The 18,185-nt window shown below is 45.1% G+C and overlaps 1 protein-coding gene across 3 annotated transcripts in view; it reads left to right on the plus strand.

Annotated features, from left to right (window-relative positions):
• LOC141112391 (transmembrane protein 272-like) overlaps positions 1–18,185 on the plus strand; it is a 170,219-nt gene that overhangs the window by 66,332 nt on the left and 85,702 nt on the right. For 2 of the 3 annotated variants that reach the window (XM_073605193.1, XM_073605191.1), the window contains exon 2: positions 14,697–14,839. The gene's annotated coding sequence lies outside the window, so the exon portion shown is untranslated. Of the gene's footprint in view, positions 1–14,696; positions 14,840–17,762; positions 17,873–18,185 lie in introns of all 3 variants that reach the window. The other variant, XM_073605192.1, reaches the window with a different exon arrangement.

Genomic DNA, 18,185 nt, shown 5'->3' on the forward strand with positions numbered 1-18,185 from the left:
GTGAGGAAGAGCCGATCAGCGGCTCTTCCTATTGACAGCGTGATCAGCCGTGATTGGACACGGCTGATCACGTGGTAAAGAGCCTCCGCCGGAGGCTTTTTACCAAGATCAGTGTAGCGGTGTGTCAGACTGACACACCGCTCCACCGATCGCCGCGATGCGCGCCCCCGGGGGCGCGCTGCGGCATGTTATCCTGCTGGACGTCATATGACGTCCAGTCAGGATAACACAACCACTTCCCGGACGTCAATCCACTATAGGGAGGGCGGGAAGTGGTTAATAATCACAAGCAAATGGTTACCTACAACATTTGAAACACAAGTTAGCCAGGTGCAATTAACTAAATATCTCGATATTATGGTTAATCACACAGCACTAGCCAGTTTGGAGTTGTGGAAAACGAATCAGAAGTTCATAAACATCACTCAATGTGCTTTTTCTACACTATCTTACCACATTCAGATTAATAGAGCTCGAGATGAGCTACGATCGGGGAATTATCATACTTGGATGAATTATTTCAAGGGTTTAAATTTAGAAAGTACATGGTTTGAAGTACCAGGAAACGAAGTTTAATGTGGGGAGAGATGGTGTGCTGGAAGATTTGATGTATATAAAGTAGAGAGGGTTGAGATAATGTGTAAGTTAATAGTAATGCCACTCCTGATTGGGAAGGATCTACCTGAATTTTGGTACCCTGAGATCTATGGACACTATGTAGGTACACAAAACATGACTCATGATCTAAGTCTATGTGCTAAAACTAATAAGGGAATAGCCTGTGGAAGAAGTTCTCCAGTCTATGAACCTTGCTTATTGAAACATCAATCTAACATATGTAGGTTTCAGAGATTACCAGTAGGTGTAGGAAACAGATTTATGGAGATAGGACCACAACATATTTGTTTAGTCACAAATGATCAGGAAACTATGGAAAGTTTAAATAAAACGGCCCCCTTTTCAGGATGCGTAAAGAATGTTAAAATGCTTAAATGGCAGAATGACACTTTCCTTTTTGAACCAGATGCACAAAGAATATTTAATTTAGAATGGACGGTAGATAATCTTACTGATACTACACCTTTTATGATATCATTAGAGCCCTTACCACAAATCTTAAATGAGTCCGAAATACTTAGAAAACACATAGAGACACAAGAACATACCCTTCAAAATAATCTAATATCTGCGGTTATAGATAAAGGGAAATTAATACATTTATCCTCACAAATAAGAGATGAAACAACACACCATTGGTACGATGTTTTCAGTGGATGGTCCCCTACAGCCACTACTATACTTAATTGGATGTTGAGTCCTATATTAATACTTATGCTTTCATTTGCTATAATGACAGTTTTAAATATCTGTGTATATCGGAAGATACGATCAAGAGCTAAGAGACTGGAGAGAGGCAGGTATTGAAATCTGACTCTGGATTATGGTTAAGGGAAAGTTGACGTCACCCTTCTCTTTGATTCTCTTCATCCATGAGATGTTGGTATGGACCTGGGGGATGAGAATAGCAAAAGAAGACCTGTTCTCCTCTGACAACCCGCAGTCAGGGAAAGCACTCAGGAAAATACTGACTATCACTCATGATTGAGGACCCAGAGTTTGGAGAAGGATGATGTCAAAGGGGGAAATTGATAAGATCAGAGTCAGAGTTCCACTTAACTTGTCTTCATACTTTAGTTAGAAACTAGGAGATGTTGTAATAAAAACTGTATGGGTTCCTCTATTTGTAATCATCCCGTGACAGAAAAATGTATTTGCTAATCATCCTGTGACAGAAAGAGGTTGTTTTATCTTTTTTTGGTAATCTGTTAAAACACAGAAGCTTTTGCGTCATCTTTTCTGTACTGTATAAAAGCTTTGCAAGAATAAAGATTTCTGCAGCAACAGCATCGGCATTGTAACGAGGTGCACATGCTATGAATTGAACTACAGAAAAGTCTTCTGTGTCTCATTTCTATAAGAGTATAAGATCTGAAATCAGCAGTACAAAGAGGAGAGCGATTAACTTAGAATCGCACCTAACAGTCTTAGGCCCAGATAGGTCTAGAAACTCCCCCTAACCCCCAAATAAAGGTTTAACCCCTTGATTACCCCGTCACCTGTGATCACTGTATAAGTGTCACGGGTGATGCAGTTTAGCTAGTTTATTTTTTATAGCGTCAGGCACCCGTCGTATTTTACCCAAAAAAGGTTTAACCCCCTGATCACCCGGCGGGTGATATAAGTTAGGTTTTAGCGGCAGATAGGGTCTGCGTCGCCCCAGGCAGCGTCAGATCAGTGCCAGTAGCGCTAACACCCACTCATGCACCATATGCCTCCCTTAGTAGTATACTGTCTGAACGGATCGATATCTGATCTGATCAGAACTATATTAGCGTCCCCAGCAGTTTGGGGTTCCCAAAAACGCAGTGTTAGCGGGATCAGCCCAGATACCGGCTAGCACCTGCGTTTAGCCCCTCCGCCCAGCCCAGCCCACCCAAGTGCAGTATCAATCGATCACTGTCACTTACAAAACACAACACGCATAACTGCAGCATTCGCAGAGTCAGGCCTGATCCCTGCGAACGCTAACAGTTTTTTTGGTAGCGTTTGAATCAGTCACTGACAGTCAGGTGCTTTTTTTCTTGTGAGTCTCACTAGTGTACCAGTAAATTTAGAGACCAAAATGTCAAATCGAAGGTACACTAGTGAAGAGGCCTACACGTTTCTGAGCATGACAGATAGTGAAGAGGAAGTCACTCATCTGTCAGATTTAGGCTCAGAATACAAACCTGTAGACAGCAGAGACACCCTGACAGATAGCTCTGACGACGGAGTTGTGGTCCCTGCCAAGGTCAGGCATACCAGACCCCGTTCCTCTTCTGCTGTCGTTGAGGTGCAAGAATCGCAAGTCCCTCGTATGGAGCAGAGAGCCAGTACTAGCGCCGCTCATCCTTCTGGTGAACTGGCAAGCACCAGCGGCCTAGTACATCCTGGTCATACATCCAGCACTGCAGTAACACTTGGTGACGTGGCGAGTCCCATAAGTGCAGTTCAAGCTAGCGAGGGGGCAAGCATGAGTAGTGTCCCGCTGCCACCAAGAAGAAGACAAAGACAGACCCGTTGAGCCCATAGTGCCCTTCCTACTGCATTCGCCAATCCTAATTGGGAACCCACCACTTCTGCAGCACCCGTACTTCTCCCATTCACTGGCCAACCCAGAATTCAGGTGGAAACAGTTGATTTTACGTTGTTGATTTTATGCTGGTCAATTCATCGCCACTAACCCCAGCTGACCTTTGCCAGAGATTGGAAACCAATTACGGTTTCCGAATTTAAGACCTTCCTGGGCCTATCCCTCCTCACGGGCATAACTAAAAAGAGTGCGTTGTGGTCATATTGGACCACTGACCCAATTCACCATATGTCCGTGTTCTCTGCCTCCATGACCAGGACACGATACAAGCAGATCTTGCAGTTCATGAATTTCAACGATAATAAACTCTGACATCCTCAGGGTGACCCTGAATTTGATCGGCTCTACAAAATTCGGCCCCTCGTAAATAACTTCAACCAACGTTTTGCAGCCTTGTTTACTCCCCATCAAGTTGTCTGCGTTGATGAGTCCCTGATTACGTTTTCTGGCTGCTTGTCATTCAAACAGTATCTTCCCAGCAAGCGTGCCAGATACGGGGTCAAGATGTATAAGCTCTGTGACAGGGCCAAAGGCTATAAATATAGATTTATGGTTTATGAGGGAAGAGATAGTTACATAGAGCTGGAGAAGTGCTCTGACTACATAGGGAGCACTGGTAAGATTGTGTGGGACTTGGTGTCACCCTTATTCGGAAAGGGGTACAACTTGTATGTGGACAATTATTACACAAGCGTGCCTCTTTTTAGTCACTTGATTGATCAACAATTTGGCACATGTGGCACCTTGCGATCTAATCGCCGGGGCTTTCCCCAGCGGCTTGTAGATTCCCATCTTAGGCTGGGGGAGAGAGCCTGCTTGAGATGTAACAATTTGCTTGCTGTGAAGTGGAGGGATAATAAGAATGTTTTCGTTCTGTCCTCCCTTCATGCAGACACGACGGTCCAAATTCCTACGGCGACTGGTGTTGTGGAGAAACCCCTCTATGTCCACGAATATAACCTTAATATGGGAGGGGTGGACCTCAACGACCAGTTGTTGGCGCTGTACCTAATTGCCCGTAAGGCCAGACGGTGGTACAAAAAAAGTGTCTGTTTATTTATTTAAATTGGCTTTGCTGAATGCTTTTGTGTTATGCAAAGCTTCAGGACGAACTGGATCCTTCCTTAAATTCCAGGAAGAGATCATCAGAGCCCTTCTGTTTCCAGACAGTGCTTTGGCCCAACTTCCCAGTGTAAATGCAATAAGCTAGCTCCATGAGAGGCATTTTCCGCATGTCCTCTCTGGTACCCCTACCCAAAGAAACCCCCAAAGAAGATGTCTTATCTGTAGAAAGCGCGGATATAAGTGTGACACCTGCTATTATTGTCCCTCCTGTCCTGAACAACCTGGTCTTTGCATTGGTGACTGTTTTGAATGCTACCACATACTAGTTGAGTATTAGCGTAGGGTACAGCACCACAGCACCACACAGTCCTAGGCATGCGTACACAGGGTCTCGGGGTCTCGAAAGATGTGATGGCCATCACATTTTGAGAGACCCTAATCTGCAATGTTCAGTTTGAAGTTTTTTTTACAGTTTTTATAAAAGTGAAAAAAAAAAAAGAAAAACACACATAAAAACACAAAAAATTAAAAAGACAAAAATAGTTGTGGTTGTATTTTTCTTTTCTCCCTCTCTCCCTCTCTCTCTCTCTCTCTCTCTCTCTCTCTCTCTCTCTCTCTCTCTCTCTCTCTCTCTATTGTTCTCTCTCTTATGTTCGCTCTCTACTGTCCACTCTACTGTTCACTCACTATTGTTCTATATCTATCATTCTCTCTCTGTTTTATTTTTACTATGTTTTATTGCATTTGCTTTGCAGGTATAGTATGTTTTTTGTTAACTATCATTTGCTTAGTAGGTACGCCATTCAGCTGCAGCACGGGTTTATTTATCTTGACAGCAACAGCGTTTGCTCCCACGATACATAAAGCCGTGACTCCAGCGCTGTCAGAGGTGATTTCACCACCACAGTTAAAAAAAAAGAGCATATATGCCGAAGCATGGGGGCAGGGGTAGAGGAGCGATTTGCTCCTAACATTAGGGGCAGATTGCCCCCATGCCTCGGCATATATTTTTTTAGGTACAGATTGCAATGTTTTATTTTTAAACACCTCACCGTCTTCCATGGTTTTCTCGGACTCTCCTGTCCCAACAGGGAACATCTGCAAAATACTCAACATGCCTCTCAGCAAATAGCTTGGGGTGTCTACTTTCCAAAATGGGATCATTGGGGGGGGGTTGTGCTATCTGGGAATTTCATGGCCTCCGAAACTGTGATAGGCAGTGAGGAGTGAAATCAAAAATGTATGATTTGAAATGTGTGATTAGTTTTCGGGGTCCTGTATGCGGTTAGACTGCCAAAAGGTTTCACACATGTGGTATCCCTGTACTCAGGAGAAGCAGCAGAATGTATTTTGGGGTGTAATTCCACATAAAAAAAAATAAATTGTAATTTTCCCAAAACTTGTGGCAAAATATAAAATATTCCATGGACTCAACATGCCTCTCAGCAAATAGCTTGAAGTGTCTTCTTTCCAAAATGGGGAAAGCCTGAAGGCGGTGCTTGTTTTTCAAGGTCCTGTACACGGCTAGGTTCCCAAAAGTCTCACACATGTGGTATCCCCGTACTCAGGAGAAGCAGCAGAATGTATTTTGGGTTGTAATTTTACATATGCCCATGGCATGTTTGAGCAATAGATTATTTAGTGCCAACTTTGTGCAAAAAAAAAAAAATTCATTTTCCCGCAACTTGTGGCAAAATATAAAATATTCCATGGACTCAACATGCCTCTCAGCAAATAGCTTGGGGTGTCTACTTTCCAAAATGGGGTATTTTGGAGGGGGGGGTTTGTGCTATCTTGGCATTTTATGGCCTTCGAAAATGTGATAGGTAGTGAGGAGTGAAATCAAAAATTTACACCCTTAGAAATCCTGAAGGCGGTGATTGGTTTTCGGGGTACTGTACGCGGCTAGGCTCCCAAAAAGTCTCACACATGAGGTATCCCCATACTCAGGAGAAGCAATAGAATGAATTTTGGGGTGTAATTCCACATATAACCTTGCCATGTGTGAGCAATATATCATTTAGTGACAACTTTGTGTACTTTCTTAATTTGTCATTTTTCAATCACTTGTGACAAAAAAATAATATATTCAATGGGCTCAACATGCCTCTCAGCCATTTCCTTGGAGCATCTACTTTCCAAAATGGGGTCATTTGGGGGGTTTTGTACTGCCCTGCCATTTTAGCCTCAAGAAATGAGATAGGCAGTCATAAACTGTGTAAATTCCAGAAAATGTACCCTAGTTTGTAGACGCTATAACTTTTGCGCAAACCAATAAATATACGCTTATTGACTTTTTTTACCAAAGATATGTGGCTGAATACATTTTGGCCTAAATGTATGACTAAAATGGAGTTTATTAAAAAAGTAGAAAATATCATTTTTTTTCAAAATTTTAGGTCTTTTTCCGTTCATATCGCAAAAAATAAAAATCGCAGAGGCAATCAAATACCATCAAAAGAAAGCTCTATTTGTGGGGAAAAAAGTACGCAAGTTTTGTTTGGGTACAACATTGCATGGCCGCGCAATTACCAGTTAAAGCAGCGCAGTGCCAAATTGTAAAAGGTGCTCTGGTCATTGAGTTGCCTAATCCTCCGGGGCTGAAGTGGTTAAGTGTTCCTGCTCCTCATGCCAGCAACCGGGTTTTGGCTATTGCATTCTCCCTGTCTGTGTCCACCTGCAAGGTGATTGATATGGTCAGTCACCTGTTATAAGCAAGCCAAGCACTCTGTCCCTTGCTGGTGATAGAGACAGTGATACCTGCGTTGTTCCTGATCGAGCCCCCCATTTGTCTTCCCTGTTTTCCTAGTTTAGATTCCCCTGTGTATGACCTGGATCAGATATTGGACTTTTCCCTGAACTCAGCCTACCTTTTACCTGGACTGTCATAGACCCACGCTATCTGTCTGCTAACTGAAAGTAGTCTGTTTGTTTGTTTAGTTTGCATCTGCCCTGGCGTGTTGGCCAGGCACTATAGCATTGTATATATGTCCTGGGGGCAACCAAGTACCGGTAGGCCTGCTTGCCTTAAGGGAAAGGGGGCTGCTATAGGTGAAGCACACAGTAGCTAGCTATAGTGTCTGACCACCTGCATTGGGGTAGACGTGACATTATCACAAGCCTATAACAAGAACATTTATGTCAAGATCGGCTCTACACAGGCTTGCTTATTTGCTGAGGAAATTTGCAAACTGACATGCCAAGTCCAGGAACTGTCTGTGCATGTAAACGCACCTCCAGCAGTAACATAGGAGCCAGAGCCCAAAGTTAACCCGCCTGATCGTTTTTCTGGTGACCCCCATGTGTTTTCCAACTTTAAAAATAGTTGTATGCTATACTTTAAGCTTAAGCCACACTCTGGTTCTGAAGCACAGCAGATCAGCCTGATTATTACATGGTTGCAGGGGGACCCCCAGTCTTGGACGTTTAGTCACCCCGCAGATGACCCAGCCAGAGGGTCAGTTGAAGCTTTTTTCAAGTCCTTAGGTTTACTGTATGATGATCCTGACGTGCCCATTCAGTTGAAGCTAAGCTTAGTTCATTACGTCAGGATAAACGCACCGCTGGACAATACTGTTCTGATTTTCGCCGCTCTAAGAAGCCAGTTCAGGTTAGGCTTATCAGACTCCATCAAAGACTCCTTAGTACACTACCCTGAACCAAAGTGATTGAATGAAGCCATGCAAGTAGCCATCCGTACAGACAGGCGTTTTATGGGAAATGCATACAGAGAGGTTTGTTTCTTTACCCCCTAGTACACTGCCCACCTTTTCTTAATTTCCCGAGCCCTCTCAACCTCTCCAGGAGGATAAGCCCATGCAAATTGGCGCTACCCATTTATCCCCTGGGGAAAAGGCTAGAAGGAGATCTCAGGATGGGGTCTGCTGCTATAGATTATAGTGTGTCAGTTTCCCTCAGAGGTAAACTATTTGTTCCTGCACAATTTAGCTCTGCCAAGTTTTCTCACCGCCTCTCTTCCGCCCATTGGGGAATTTCATAGGGAGACAATTACCTTCTACTTGATCTCATCTCCCGCCCATCCCCTTATCTTAGGGCAGCCCTCAAAAAATCCACTCGCCTGCTCGCATTTTGCAAGTGGATTTTGAGGGCTGGCGAGTGTGGGTTGCCTGGGGGCGGGTGGGCGAGCACCGCCGGCAGCCTGGGTTTGTTGGAGCGATCGTAGGGGAAGGGAGAGGAGAGCCTGGTTGATCAGAGTGTGGGGAACATAACAGCTTTAATTTCAAAAGCTGTGTGTCCTCCACCGTGCACCGTCATATACAGCCCCTCCTTTTTGTCTCAGGATTGGACGGGTGATCTGTCTATCACAGTGCATGGACAAGGGGGTGGGGCTGTATATTATGGCGCGTGGCGGGGAACACACACCTATTGAAATTAAAGCTGTTATGTTCCCCGCACTCTGATCAACCAGGCGGTGGCGGCTCTCCTCTCCCTTCCCCTACACAGGTAAGCTGCATTGGGGACACAGGGCTGCATTGGGGACACAGAGCTGCATTGGGGACACATGGCTCCATTGGGGACACAGGCTGCAATGGGGACACATGGCTGCATTGGGGACACAGAGCTGCAATGGGGACACAGAGCTGCATTGGGAACACGGAGCTGCAATGGGGACACCGAGCTACAATGGGGACACAGAGCTGCAATGGGGACACAGAGCTGCATTGGGGACAAACAGCTGCATTGGGGACACAGGCTGCACTGGTGGACACAAGCTGCATTGGTGACACAGGCTGCACTGGCGGACACAGGTTGCATTGGTGGACACAGGCTGCACTGGGGACACATAGCTGCATTGGGGACACATAGCTGCATTGGGGACACAGGCTGCAATGGGAACACATGGCTGCATTGGTGACACAGGCTGCATTGGGGACACATGGCTGCATTGGGGACACAGGCTGCAATGGCGACTAGGGATGGGCTTTATGTTTGGGTCAAACATGAGTTCAACTCGAACATTGGCTGTTCGCCCGTTCGCCGAATAGCAAACAATTTGGGGTGTTCGCTGCAAATTCAAAAGCCGCGGAACACCCTTTAAAGGTCTATGGGAGAAATCAAAAGTGCTAATTTTAAAGGTTAATATGCAAGTTATTGTCATAAAAAGTGTTTGGGGACCTGGGTCCTTCCCCAGGGGACATGTATCAATGCAAAAAAAGTTTCAAAAACAGCAGTTTTTTCGGGAGCAGTGATTTTAATAATGCTTAAAGTTAAACAATAAAAGTGTAATATTCCTTTAAATTTCATACCTGGGGGGGTGTCTATAGTATGCCTGTAAAGTGGCACACGTTTCCCGTGTTTAGAACAGTCTGACAGCAAAATGACATTTCTAAAGGCAAAAAAGTCATTTAAAACTACTCGCAGCTATAATGAATTGTCGGTCCGGCAATACACATAAAAGTTCATTGATAAAAACGGCATGGGATTCCCCCACAGGTGAACCCCGAACCAAAATTTGAAAAAAAATGCGTGGGGGTCTCCCCAAATTCTATACCAGGCCCTTCAGGTCTGGTATGGATTTTAAGGGGAACCCCGTGACAAAATTTTTTAAAAAATGGCGTGGGGTCCCCCCAAAAATCCATACCAGACCCTTATCCGAGCATACAACCTGGCAGACCGCAGGAAAAGAGGGGGGAGGAGAGAGCGCCCCCCCTCCTGAACCGTACAAGGCCACATGCCCTCAACATTGGGAGGGTGCTTTGGGGTAGCCCCCCCATGTTGATGGGGAGAAGGGCCTCATTCCCACAACCCTTGCCCGCTGGTTGTGGGGGTCTGCGGACGGGGGGCTTATCAGAATCTGGAAGCCCCCTTTAACAAGGGGAGCCCCAGATCCTGGCCCCCCCACCGTGTGAATTGGTAATGGGGTACAAATGATCCCCTACCATTTCACAAAAAAAGTGTCAAAAATGTTTAAAGAAGACAATAGATGGTTTTTGACAATTCCTTTATTAATGTCTTCTTCTTTCCGCACTTCTTCTTCCATCTTCTTCTGGTCTTCTTTCGGTGTTCTTCTTCTTCCTCCATCTTGTTCTTCCCCCGCTTCTTCCCCTATCTTCCTCCGCTTCTTCCCCCGGTCTTCTCGTCCGGCATCTTCCTCCGGCTTCTTCTCCGCTTCGTCCTCCGATCCGCCTCAATGGGAGTCTCCCGCTGTGTGACGCTTCTGCTCAGGTGACAGCTCTTATATAATGGAGGGCGGGGCCACCCGGTAACCCTGCCCCCCTCTGACGCATGGGGACTTCCCTATGGCTTTCCCTATGGTGTCAGAGGGGGGCGGGTCACCCGTTTACGAAAATGGATTATAGCTGCAAGTAGTTTTAAATAACTTTTTTTCCTTTAGAAATGTAATTTTGCTGTCAGACTGTTCTAAACACTGGAAACATGTGCCACTTTACAGGCATACTATAGACACCCCCCAGGTATGAAATTTAAAGGAATATTACACTTTTATTGTTTCACTTTAAGCATTATTAAAATCACTGCTCCCAAAAAAACTGCAGTTTTTAAAACTTTTTTTTGCATTGATACATGTCCCCTGGGGCAGGACCTAGGTCCCCCAAACACTTTTTAAGACAATACCATGCATATAAGCCTTTAAAATTAGCACTTTTGATTTTTCATGTTCGTGTCCCATAGACTTTAACGGTGTTCGCATGTTCGAACAAATTTTTTGCCTGTTCACATGTTCTGGTGCAAACCGAATGGAGGGGGTGTTTCGGCCCATCCCTAATGGGGGCACAGGCTGCATTGGGGACACATGGCTGCAATGGGGACACATGGCTGCAATGGGGACACAGACTGCACTGGCGGATACAGGCTGCATTGGTGACACAGGCTGCACTGGCGGACACAAGCTGCACTGGCAGACACAGGCTGCACTGGCGGGCACAGGTTGCATTGGTGACACAAGCTGCACTGGCGGGCACAGGCTGCATTGGCAGGCACAGGCTGCATTGGCGGGCACAGGCTGCACTGGGGACACATAGCTGCATTGGGGACATATAGCTGCAATGGGGACACAGGCTGCAATGAGGACACAGATAAAGTTGTTAATATCTATTTTTATAACATAATTCTGGGGTGTGATTATGTGCGGGGCATGGTAGGGGTTGGGCAGGGCAACTGGTGGCGAGTAACCTTTGAGGCCTGGGTAGTAGCTCAGGACTTGAAATTTTGAGCCCTGTCTTAGGGTATCCCTGGTTTAAACTTCACAACCCGCACATAGACTGGGCTACAGAGGAGATTAGGTCCTGGTCCCAGACCTGCATCCAGAATTGCAAATAAAATGCGACAAGTTGCCCATTTATAACTCTTGTGTGGCCAGTACCAGTCATGTGCCTTTATTACTGTCCTATTCAGATCCAGATCATGACAATGTTTCCAAATGTGACTCCAGGTTACATAACCATGTGCCTTTATATGACTCTGTTATAGCAAAAGACGCTTCTCTAGAATTCTAGAATTCTCTAGAGGTCACCTCTACAGCCAATTGCCACAGCCTGAATCCTCCCCTCCTAGAAGCCAAACGTATCTGTTGTTTCGCAGCCTTGAGCCCTGTTTGGAAACTTCCTCTAAGTCCTCAGAACTCAAGCCCCCTGGATCGGCCACTGCATCAGTTATGCCAGCCCATGCCCTTTGAGCTTCTTGCTTTTTCTTATTCAGGACTTTCTGTAACCTGGCCTCACTCTGCTTCTACTACACCCTTTGTAACCGATCTGAGGTTCAATCCATCATTTGGATAAACTGCCTCATTCGACCAGGTGGGGCTTTCAAACTTTGCTTCAGGGCTCTCTGCATTCTGCTCATGTTTCAGCAATCCTGCTTGTCTGATGGTCCTGTGCTGGATGTCCAGCTTGTCTTTGAGGGTCCAGGGGCCCCTCCTCAGAGGGGGGGGGGTAATGTCAGGATCACTTAAGTGCTAAACACGTTAATGATTAAGCGCACCTGAAGTGTATGAAACGCCTGTACCAGCACTCTGTTCCTGTAAGCATTTGGGATGTTCCAATAAAGAATTTTGATCAATTTGTGGAGTGCCGCCATTTCTTCTATTTTGATTACTTAAGTGCTCCTGCTCCTCATTCCAGCATCCGGGTTTTGGCTATTACATTCTCCCTGTCTGTGTCCACCTGCAAGGTAATTGATATGGTCAGTCACCTGTTATAAGCAAGCCAAATGCTCTGTCCCTTGCTTGTGATAGACAGTGATACCTGCGTTGTTCCTGATCGAGCCCCCCCATTTGTCTTCCCTGTTTTGCTAGTTTGTATTTCCCTGTGTATGACCTGGATCGGATATTGGACTTTTCCCTGAACTCAGCCTGCCTTTTACCCGGACTGTCATAGAACCACGCTATCTGTCTGCTAACTGCTAGTAGTCTGTTTGCTTAGTTTGCATCTGCCCTGGCATGGTGGCCAGGCACTATAGCAGTGTGTGTATAAGTCCTGGGGGCAACCAAGTATCGGTAGCCCTGCTTGCCTTAAGGGAAAGGAGGCTGCTATAGGTGAAGCACACAGTAGCTAGCTATAGTGTCTGACATCCTGCGTTGGGGTAGACGTGACACATACCTGTTAAATTACTATATGCACTCATTCTACAAATAAACATTAACAAACATGACAAATGTTTCCCAAAGCACAGCCCAGTTCTTGGTTAAGTTTGCCTCAGACTTCAGAATAAGCAATTATATGAGCGTTAAGTCACTGCAGAGTCTTTTCAGCTGTGCATAAATTGTACCTTGAGCTATTGAGACCAGTAGACAACATGTTTTTTTTTTCAAAAGGCTGTAAATAGATTTGGAAAAAGTGAAAATGAGCAATTAAAAAGCTTTAGCATTACTCAGTTATACACCCCTTATATTGCTGCCTCCTTTCTTCTGCACACGTATGACTCTTTTTTCTATCTGCACCTGTGGCAACTCCTACACCTTCATCCAATGTTCCCACCCACAGAAAATAAACCTAGAACCTTCTTCATTTTTAAACCTACTTTCCTTCTTTCTCTGGAAGAGTCCTTTGCGGTTACTTGGGAAGTTTGAGTTAACATTATAAAGAAAATGTATCTTGCGTGACATTAAAGCACACCACAGATTTAAAAACCAGATATGTGCAAAAGAATATACATTTAGCAAAAAGGGTAGAAAGTCAAAAAGCAATATACTGCAAGATAGTTATAATTTAGTAATATTGTTGCTGTGGCGGTTTAATTCTATTTCTACTCACATAATGCTTGACATTTGATTGTATCGCTTCATGCACACAGCCTTGCAGGGGCCATACAGCATGTGTAGCCTGCGTAAATACTCTCTTTGGACCCTAAGCCACCCATTGAGATGAATTAGAAGATGTGGCTGTATGCAACTGTGCTCCAGGGATTGCATAAAGCACCTGCACCCGCACAGACATATGCTCTGGAGGCCACCATCTTTGAGTATCTTGCATGTGGGCAGATGTACATCAGGTCTCTGCCTGGTTTTTAGGACCTGGCAGAGACCTACAGCACATCTGCACACGTACAGTGCATTTCCACACATGTGCGCACATGCAATTTGTGCAATTTGTGGGGCTTTGCAGCTTGTTTGAGCATGTCTGGAAATTCCCCACGCATGCACAGATGTGCCAGATCCTAAAGGCCTAAAGTACATGCACATGCACAAAATTAAGCACTCTGCAGTAAATTGTGGGGGGTCTCAGGAGGCATCAGGGAATTTCCCTAATGCGGCGTACACACGAGCAGACTTCTTGTCGGACTGAACCCCGAAGGACTTTTCAACGGAGTTCCAAAGAAACGGACTTGCCTACATAGGATCACACCAAAGTCCGATCGTTTCGAAAGTGATGATGTACGACCTGACTAGAATAAGGAAGTTCATAGCCAGTAGCCAATAGCTGCCCTTGCGTCGTTTTTGGTCCATCGGACTAGCATACAGACGAACTGATTTTTCGATAAGAAAGATTTGAAACTTGTTCTATTTCTAAGGTCCGTCGGATTTTTAGACAGAAAAGGTCCGATGAAGCCCACACATGATCGAATTGTCCGACGGATTCATTCCGTCGGACCTTTGATGCCGAAAAGTCCGGTCGTGTGTACGCGGCATTAGGGGTAGAAAAGTATTCTAAATCTGAATAACAAAATTCTGGCATAGGCTTCAAAGCAGTTAAAAAAAGGTGGAAAAGATTTTTGTTCAAAAGGGAAAAACATCCAATTATTTAAGAGGGGGGTGGGGTAAGTAAAGCTAAAGTTCACCTTCAAACAGTAAACACTGTTAGAAACAAAAAATGCATTGACAGCCGAATTCCTTGCACGCCCTGAATGCCTTGCTAATCCTTGTAATAATTATTTTTCTTTTGTTTAATTTACTCCCTTTCAAAATATGTGAAAGGGTGCAGGTACATATCTTGACTGTTAAACAATCTCTCTTTATTTTCAGCTTTTGTTTTAGTTCGATTCAGTGGGAAGGAGGTCCCTGGGATGGGCCATGACTATATAAAAAAAAAACTAAGGAAGTAGTGAACAACTGATGAAGCAGACAAACAACTCGTACAACTAGTACTCGCACTCGTACAGCAAAATGTAAGTAGCAAAGATGATTATTCTTTACAGACATAACTGTTCACCAAATCAGAGGAGACAGGAATAATCCAATAGACAGACAGCATCTACTCTGTTATTCAAAAAAGAGGGGAAAGGGGATTGGGACTTTGATTGAAGCACGTAGGTATAAAGAATTCAGTTTATTATATAAATTAACATACAAACGCATAATCATGAGTAAGTGTATATCCAATACAATTATAATAACTGGTACAATTCATAAAAATGTAAATCTATACATACAATATAGACAGGTTGCCACATGATTATAAACGATTAATATCAAAACTTATACATGCTGACAGATGTATGTCTTTTTGACATATAGATCGGGATTGAGGCAATTGACCTTACCAGGTCACCGCCTCATATAAAGTCCCAACTGTTTTCCTTTTTGTTCTCTACTCTGTTATTCACATATAGTTAATAGTATCTCTGTTTTCAACTTTGACCTCTACTACTTCATACAAAACACAAACATGAAAGTGAAAGCATTTATTAATTGAAATGATTGACAATGGGTGAATTAGAATCAGTATGTACTATTAATAACATGCTAATCTTCATAGAGAAAAAGACAGTCCGAGAAAAAAATTACAGCATATAGTATAGTATAATAATGAATAAGCGCAACGTTGCTGTGTGAAGCTCGTCTACCTGTACCTGTTTGCCTGTCCTGTGGTGATATTCATGTTACCAGAGCTGTCTTAATGAGTGGGCACACCTGGGCACTGCCCAGGGGCCGGCCCCAGCTACATGGGGGGCACCTGGACTTTCCCCAAAGCAGCTGATCCTTGAGCCCACGCTGCCCTGAAATTGGGGGCCCCATGATGGCACTGAGAGTGATGGATACACAGGGGAGGCAGGCTGGCAGCAGTGCGCTGTGCTGTGCAGAGCGATACCTATTATTTCACAGCCAGCAGGGAGGGGCAGGGTTGAAGTGCCAGTGATGCTCTGACCCTGCCCCATGCAGCTTGAATTCTTAGGACTCAGAGGCCACGGGGTAGGAGCTGGAGTGGGAGCTTCTGAGTCAGCAGCACTGAGAGCCGCCCTGCGGAAGTAGCATTGTGGATGGTGTCATGGTGAGCCCAGCTGTCCAGCACTGTTTGCACCGAAGGGCTTGGAATGCCCAGGGGGATGCTCCCTCCTCTGCCCCTCCTTCTGCCTGCTTGATTGGTATAAGTATAATAATATATGATATAAGTATAGAGTCCAGTCCTGGAGGTGGGCACATAGCCAAAAGTTTACATGCACTGTATGTCCATTGGAAAAGGGGGTACTAAATGGATGGAATAATGGTGCTGGGGGATATCAAGGTTGTATGGGGAAAAACAATGCTGAGGGGAGATCTGGGGTGTATAGGGGTAGCAATGCTTGGGGTAGCTTGGGTGGCTATAGTGCTAGAGGTATCAGGGATGTAGAGAGCCACAGTGTAGGGGGTATCAGGGATGTAGTGGGGTCACAATACAAGGGATATGTTATGGTATATGGTAACAGTGCTGGGGGGAATATCTAGGGTGTAGAGAGGTCAGAGTGCTGGGGGGATATCTGGGGTGTAGAGGGGTCAGAGTGCTGGGGGGATATCTGGGGTGTATGGGGATCAGAATGCTGGTTGGATATCTGGGGTGTAGAGGGATCAGAGTGCTGGGGCGATATCTGGGGTGTAGAAGGGCCCGAGTGCTAGGGGATATCTGGGGTATAGAGGGATCAGAGTGCTGGGGGGATATCTGGGGGATAGAGGGATCAGAGTGCTGGGGGGATATCTGGGGTGTAGAGGGATCAGAGTGCTGGGGGGATATCTGGGGTGTATGGGGATCAGAATGCTGGTTGGATATCTGGGGTGTAGAGGGATCAGAGTGCTGGGGCGATATCTGGGGTGTAGAAGGGCCCGAGTGCTAGGGGATATCTGGGGTATAGAGGGATCAGAGTGCTGGGGGGATATCTGGGGTATAGAGGGATCAGAGTGCTGGGGGGATATCTGGGGTGTAGAGGGATCAGAGTGCTGGGGGGATATCTGGGGTGTAGAGGGGTCAGAATGCTGGGGGGATATCTGGGGTGTAGAGGGGTTAGAGTGCTGGGGGGGATATCTGTGGTGTAGAGGGGTCCGAGTGCTAGGGGGGATATCTGGGGTGATATCTGTGGTGTAGAGGGGTCAGAGTGCTGGGGGATATCTGGGATGTAGAGGGGTCAGAGTGCTGGGGGGGGGTATCTAGGGTGTAGAGGGGCCATAGTGCTGGGGAGGCATCAATCTAGCAGATATATTATATGCACAGGACAGCTTTGTTACTTTATGTATGTAGTATTTTCCCACTGTTTCTTTGCTGTACAGAATAATTGTTCATGTAGTTAATGTGGAGCTCCACTCAAAAGGGGAAGCTCCGCTTGTCTGCCTCCTACCTACTTGATGTCTGTATACCTGCACTGTGTCCATTGTAGGGGCCTCAGAGCATTACTTTGCCCAGGGGCCCATGATGCTATTAAGACGGCCCTGCATGTTACAGAGTTTACAATAAAGAGATTCATCACTACCTCGGTGTGCAGCCATCCATTCTTTTTATCCAAATTGCATGGCCAGTGAGCCGAGGCTAGCACCCCTGGGAGGAGTCCATTCCCCAGCCTACCTGGTTCCATTACTCACCTGGAGCAGCATTTTCTTTTCCTATTGCTAGTATAGAAGTGCCACTGGACTTGAAAGTGACATCAGGACGACTAATTAATAATAAACACCTTGGAGGCTTTATATCTTGCTCTAGTTCTTGTGATCCTATTCAGCCCTGAATAAGGGGGACCTTGGCAACCATTGATATGCGCTAGTTTCAGTTGGCAATTACATAAAGACTTATTCTGGACTTTTAGGTGGAGTAGCACTTCCATGATTTATTCTGTGTTTATGTTTCCCTAGGGACCATTCACAAAAGTCTTAGGAAGAATAGAGCTGCCAGTCTACTACAACTTCAACTTCATTCATTTTAAATAGGCGTGGTTTTACAGGAGACGTATCGTTAATCTAATGTAATTATATGTAATTTAATGAAACATACTATATGTAAGAGCGCTGTAGTCGTGAGACTAAAGAAATTCAAAAGTAAACAAAAATAACAGTAAACATGTAAACACTAATCCCAAGGTTTTAAGTAGCTAACCACTTGCCTACTGGGCACTTAAACCCCCCTCCTGCCAGACCAATTTTCAGCTGTCAGTGCTCTCACTTTGAATGACAATTATCCAGTCATGTAATACTGTACTAAAATTTATTTTTTTGTCCTTTGTTTCATACAAATAGAGCTTTCTTTTGGCGGTATTTGTTCACCTCTGGTTTTTTTAT

This window comes from Aquarana catesbeiana, linkage group LG11 (genome assembly GCF_042186555.1).
Source record: "Aquarana catesbeiana isolate 2022-GZ linkage group LG11, ASM4218655v1, whole genome shotgun sequence".
Classification (NCBI taxonomy): domain Eukaryota; kingdom Metazoa; phylum Chordata; class Amphibia; order Anura; family Ranidae; genus Aquarana; species Aquarana catesbeiana.